The sequence below is a fragment of the Cyanistes caeruleus genome, chromosome 2 (genome assembly GCF_971803275.1).
Source record: "Cyanistes caeruleus chromosome 2, bCyaCae1.hap1.1, whole genome shotgun sequence".
Classification (NCBI taxonomy): Eukaryota; Metazoa; Chordata; class Aves; order Passeriformes; family Paridae; genus Cyanistes; species Cyanistes caeruleus.
Genome location: NC_141702.1, coordinates 39244459 through 39250642, shown reverse-complemented (window position 1 = coordinate 39250642; position 6184 = coordinate 39244459). Strand labels below are relative to the sequence as shown.

Genomic DNA, 6184 nt, shown 5'->3' with positions numbered 1-6184 from the left:
GCAGCTGCCTCATTCATACACTTTATTAGTGTGGTTCAGATACGTACATATAAAATTATATTCATATAAATACTGTGAGTTTTTTACCTTAGTGTCAGTGGTTATCATTGGAGCACTGGGAAGATTATTCTACTCAATTTTTGCAGGTGCACAGGAAGATTCTTTTATTTCTCTCAAACCTAATATTTGCAGATGCACATTTAGCAGGAGGTTTGAATTTAATTTTTTTTTTTAAGCTGTGTTGTTTCTAGTAGAAGGATGAATTTGCTTATTCAGTGTGCACTGGTATTTCATAAAGATCCATCTAAAATACCTATTTGCAGTGTGTGCAACACAAATGCACCCCCAAACTAAACAACACAGAACTGCATGAATTAATATGTTAAGTTGAACTAGAGTTGATCTGCATGAGCAGGCCTATAATTTCAGAGGTTTGTTGCTGCTCTAATTTGAAACAAACAGCAAAAAAAATTAAAAATCACTATTTGAAGATTTTTCTCTGAAAAATGCTTCTACTTCTTTGAAGTAGAATTAGTTTTATTAGTTTTTTAGAAAGATGTTAAAATTAATTTTTTCAAGTAATTTTATTGTTCAGCTCACAAAAGAAAAGCCAAAGTGTAGGATTATTTATTTCACTTACAAATGTAAACAGATTTTGGAAAAAGCACTCAGGAAATGGATTAGCAAATGGTATGCAAGAACACAATCAGAAGCATTTGGGTACTGCAACATGGCAGTTAGACAGATCTCCTCCAGTGATCCACACCCTGGATATTTTAAGCAACTGTGTCTCATCTTCCTTAGAAAATTCCAGCTGAAAAGCAGTTCCGTTGCTTGCCTCATAACTCACATCTTGAAGTAGTTACAGAACCTCATTGTTCTGTTAAACCAAATTTGCCTCTAACCTAATTATAGCTTTTCCCTATAGATCAGTTTTTCACCTTCTGATAAAAGGCTCAATCATATTTCAGGCTTTTAAAAGCAAAGACAGATCCTCTTTGTAAAACAGACCCTCCGTTCCCTTGTCATAAATTGTACCTACACATCTTACAGGTTTTTTTCCTTTTTAACTTGGACAGTTAGAATTGTACACGATTCTGATAAGCACTGTCTTTCACCAGGGCATTAACACTCCCATCTTTACCAGAAACATCTGACCCCAAGCATCCTTGCATCATAATAATCCTTCTCACTAATGTTATACATTTTTAGGCCACACTGATTCTGTAGATTAATTCAACTAAAGTGCTACGGTGACACAAACACTAATGCTCATTAAGTCAACATGGAAATTAGATTAAATCATCTAGATAGGCTGATTCCAAAACAGCTTTCCAGATGGAAGACAGCATGGGGGAAGAACACAGTAAGTACGCATCCTTTGAAATGAGGAACATGTGGTGTCCTGTGAAGTGATGTGAGCAAAAGCAGTGATCTCAAGTTTCTATTGTCATTCAGGGCTGAAAACATCCCAAAGAGTATGGGAGAGTGAAAGAAACTGCAGTCAAAATCCTTCTCTCCTGTAAAGTGATGGAAACCACATGGTTCAAAGGGGCAATTTCAGAGGTCAAGACACGACAGAGGGACAGGTAGCCTTTAAACCTGGTTCTCTCCATTAAAATTCCCTCTCCTGTGAGAAATACAGAATCCTATGCTTTTATGAAGTTCTCTCCCATTTTATGGCATTGGATTTCCAGCACCTTTAGTACTTGAACCCATGCTATGCTCTGAGCTGGCACCTCTGCTGATGTTTCAGTGCCTGTCAAGAATATGCAAAATCTCAGTTCCCTGCTTTAGGAGGAGATTAGTGACAGTTCAACTACAACATAATCCTCTTTCAAAGGAAGCATCACATTAAGGTATTTGAAAATATACCACTGGGGAAAAAAGCACTCTGGGGACAAAAAAATGTTTAGTTTTCTTTGTATTTGCCTATTTGTCCACATTGCATTTTTAAGTTATGTTAACAATAAATCTGTATTTCCCTTCTATCTTTAAGGGCTTTTATTTTAATTCTCTGGTTTTAAGTGCTACTTAAGTATTTGCTTGCCACTGGATTTTGAGACCTTCTGTCAACAAACTCCTTAAAATTTTCTCTGTTGCTTTTGATTATATAAGTGTTTATTTATGCAGCAATATATATTTTTTATAGTTTGCAATACTTCACATTTTTATTCACACTATGAATAAAAATTTTATATACTACTTGTTCAATGATAGCTCACTAAATCAGAGGAAGATATATTTAATGTTTGCAGTGTCTCACTATGACATGCTATACTATTACTGATAAATTGATCCTCTATTTAGCATTAATCAAAACATTCAGGTCATATTTGTCATTAAGAATTACAAAATGTGGGTATTTACAGTGGGTTTTGGTTTTTTACAATTTTTTCTAAAAACATTTAATTTTTAACTGGCCATATGGCTGAAAACTGCAGGAATACATGTCTCTTTCCCTGAATTATATTCACAGATCAGGTCAAAAAAATGGTTACTCTAAATTCTGCATATTATGTTTAACCAATCCTCAGAAAAGATCAAAGGCAGTTTTGTCAAACACAATGTGGGAATTTGCTCATTTGAACACTTCAGTAAACTTAGTCTTCTAATCCAAACAGAGAGAAACTACCTTTCCAAACATGGAGATAAACTGAATTCAGTACTTGAAAGCTTAGAAAAAATTCATTAGCTCTATACATATATTAACATAAAGAGCTACTTAAAGAGCTCTTTTTACTGAAGGTTCATATATATAGTCTAGCGCTTTATCATGTCTATAGGTATTAGTAACACCACACTATGTAATGACTGTGTTTTAAGTTCTGAAATATTCAGAAATATTCTGAAATACTCAGAATCTGCCTGTCATTATGGAACCTGTTTTTCTAGGTGTTTCTGTGCATGTATTCCCAACAAAAATGCCTGAAAATGTAGATATCTGATAAAAGAGTTCAGATAATAGATGTTTTATGCAGCCTTTATCCTATCTAACTTACTATCTTGGAAGCTGTGTAAATTCAAACACTGAGTTTCAAGTCAGTGAAATGAATTACATGTCTGCACAAAGTGATTCATCTTGTCTAAAACACCAGATTTAGGGTGAGATGAATTACCCACTGGAGGCGCCTCATTCATTCTCTTCATACATATAGGGCTTAAGGTTACTCATTTTGAAGTAGTCAACTTTGAGTTGACTGAAGTTGATATTAATTGTCCCTTTTGTAATTGGAATGTGGAATGCTGTGAATGTGCTAACAAGCTTTTGAGTTTTTTGTCAAATCTGCACTGACACTGAACACTGAGATTTAGCTTACATCAGATGTTTCTCCTGGTCTTTTGGTGTTGCCTCCAAAACAGTATCACAGGAAATTGTTCAAGTTTGTCCATTACTCAGCCATGAGAATAACAAACCTACTTAGAATAGCTTAAATGCATTTTGGACAATGAAAATATCTGGTGCATTTAATTATTCAGCACTCACTGAGACTGTCACCCCAGCTGAAATTTGGAAATTTCTATCTGATTGGTAACCAATATGGTTTTACTTGGGTTTGTTCTGAGGTTGGCATGGGCAGAATGAGCATGTGGCAGTAATGGTGTTACACACACAGCTATGTGAGTTGTGGCCATGAGGTCATTGGGAAGCATGTTTAGTCTTACAAGAAGGAGCCTTCTGGGGAAAGGCATCTCCCACAAGGTGGCAAATACCTGCACCTGGCTTCTGTTTGCTTTTTAACTGGCATTTCAGGAAAATAGGCAGGCAGAAGCCACAGAGACCTGGCACTTAACTTCCTTGACAAATGGGTGAGCAATATTTGTCCCTAATGTTCAGCAGGACATGAACTTAACTCCAAAATGATAAGTTTTACTTTTCTGTCTCTATTTTAAATTTATTTTTTATTAAGGGAATAATTTTTGGAGTTCTTTCTTTGCCTTCTTGTTTTACAGCTTTTTTGGTTCACTTCTTATGTATTCTCAGAAGCTGTGAGGATTGAAGATATGGAGGATGATATTCTATCAAGAATAGAAATTTAGAATCATGGAATTAAAGTCTGAATAATATGCCAGTTTTCATGGAAGTTCATCAAGGAATGTCTCCCATGGGAGGGACCCCACACTGGATCAGGGAAGGAGTGTGAAGAATTCCCCCGAGGAGGAAGGAGCAGCAAAGACAACCTGTGATGAACTGACCACAGTCCCATCTCCTTTCCCACCTAACTACTGTGGGGGAGGAGAAAGAGAATTTGGGGTTAAAGTTGAGCCCAGGAAAAAGGGGTGCTTAGGTGGAAAGTGTTTAAAAATTTGTTTTTCTTTCTCATTATTCTGTTCTGATTTGTTTGGTAATAAATTAAACTAATTAATTTTCCCAAGTCAAGTCTGTCTTGCCCATGCTGGTTATGTCTGAGTGATCTCTCCCTGTCCTTCTCTTGACCTATGAACCTTTTGTCAAATTTTCCCTGTCCAGCTGTAGAGTGGGGTGACAGACTGGCTCAGTGGGCACCCAGCATTCAGGCAGAGTCAATACACCATAATATGGAGAAAAAAATCATCTTGTGGGAATGGAGTTTTAAAAAATTGAGAAAAAAGTGAATTTCCAGTCTCATCTAAGGAAATCAGGGATCTAAACCTTTCTTAAGGCAGTCATTCTAATTTCATGTAGTAAAAAACCTCATGGCATGAAGTGTGAAATACCTAATGAAAGAAAATGTGTGTGCCAATGGATTAAATATGCTTTTGCAAACTTCTGATTATTCTGCAGTGGGCTATGAGGTGTGTAGATTTCATACAAAAATGCAGCTTGCAGGTAACTGAGGCAATAACTTTTAAAAGACTAGAAAGCAGAGTGCACAGAAATCAAAGTAATGTTTATAACCATTGAGCCAATAACATCTGGGATGATTTAAAAGTAAGTTCCACTATTTTACTCTTGGATTTTGCACAGAAGAAATTTGTAAAATAAATGCCAATTAATTTGAGTAGCTGAGCTTAACACTGATAGTACAGCTTTTCATTCCCAAACATTTCAAAAACTCAAAGATCTGTCTTACAGAAAATAAATTCACAGTAGTGAAGACTGATCAAAAGTAGAGGAAAATTGACAAATAATTTATACATTTATAAGTTAATTCTGACATCAAAAGAATTACCCACTTAAACATGTTTCTTTTCTGCATGAAGTAATATCCGCAAATTGAAGCTTGGATTCTCACAATCCATGAATCTAAATTGCATTGCTTATTTATATAAAATGAAAGATCCCTGAGGTAGTGAACCTATTCCCTTCTGGGATTTTGTTTGCTGTTTTTAATTTTATTATGTTCTCCATGGCTAACCAGCTGCCTTAGAATGACTCCAGAGGTGAGCAGAATAAATGCCAAATCAAATGGCCTTATAAGGTGAATAGAAAGGGAAATCTGAGACCACAGATGCTGAGCAAAATGATACATGAATACAATGGAAATATTTATATCCCCAGGGAACAGATATTTTAAAATGCAATACCTGTCATAGAAGTTCCTTTGAATCAAAAGTCAGAATTTGTAATTCTTGCAACAGTGTCTTTTGCCCATGCTTCCCAGTGGGACTGAATTGTTATGGATCACGCAGTCTACTGCTAGCCAAGAGATGCTCCGTATGCAAGTGCTGTTTGTTCCCTGTTTGTACTGCATTGTCAGCAGTAGTAAAGCTGCGAGTGTTGAGGAGGCACAGCTGGCCTAGAGCAGGTCATCCTTTTTTATATACTTCAGTTCTTGACAGAGTGCTTACTGGGAATTTTTACTGATCATCTCAGATCTCCTTATGGCAAGCCCAGAAGGCACTAACATTGTTCTCCTGTTCTTCAGCTCTCAGTTGAATAAAAAATCTAACCAGATAAAAATATAAGGATAAATGCGCTAAAATATCAGAATCTCTGAAAGTAGCTCATATGTCAGGTAAAGAGCAATTAAAATATTTTAATAAGGACACACTAAGAAAACAATCCTTTGTGGAGTTAGGTTGTGTGTGAATATGTGTCCATGTTAAGCACAGTCTTACAGGTGTCAGATTATTGGGGACTAATGGCTCAGTAAACCCAAGATAATATTTGCCTCTGCTTTTCCAGCCATTTGGGCCATGAAGACCTTCCTTTGAGGGTAGGGCAGAGGAGTGTATGTCCATGAAATACCCTTACTACATA

General features: G+C 36.2%; 1 long non-coding RNA gene across 1 annotated transcript; it reads left to right on the top strand.

The window, feature by feature from the left end:
- Positions 1–3573: 3573 nt before the first annotated feature.
- On the top strand, positions 3574–4379 carry LOC147654740 (uncharacterized). Its single transcript, XR_015283032.1, has 2 exons — positions 3574–3810; positions 3955–4379. It is a non-coding gene; the product is annotated as an uncharacterized LOC147654740 (long non-coding RNA).
- The last annotated feature ends 1805 nt before the right edge of the window (positions 4380–6184 follow it).